Here is a 232-nt window from a genome sequence, read left to right as displayed (position 1 = left end):
AATTTATTTTTCCTCTTGAATCCCCGGCTTCAAATCCTTCGAGCTTTCCAGTCATCCTTTGGCCCGAAGTAAGCGTTCTCACTCTCATCCTTAATCCTAGCTCGCTTACTCTCTGACCCTCGATTAAGATACAGATGCATTTAATTCATTCTTAAAGGACTTTCGCCGTTTTAAGAAGATGTGAATACGTTATCTATTTTTAGTCATGTTCGAAGCTAAACGTCCGTCGAGT

Source organism: Penaeus monodon, chromosome 19, assembly GCF_015228065.2.
Source record: "Penaeus monodon isolate SGIC_2016 chromosome 19, NSTDA_Pmon_1, whole genome shotgun sequence".
Taxonomy (NCBI): Eukaryota; Metazoa; Arthropoda; class Malacostraca; order Decapoda; family Penaeidae; genus Penaeus; species Penaeus monodon.
Note: the sequence above shows the minus strand (reverse complement) of the source record.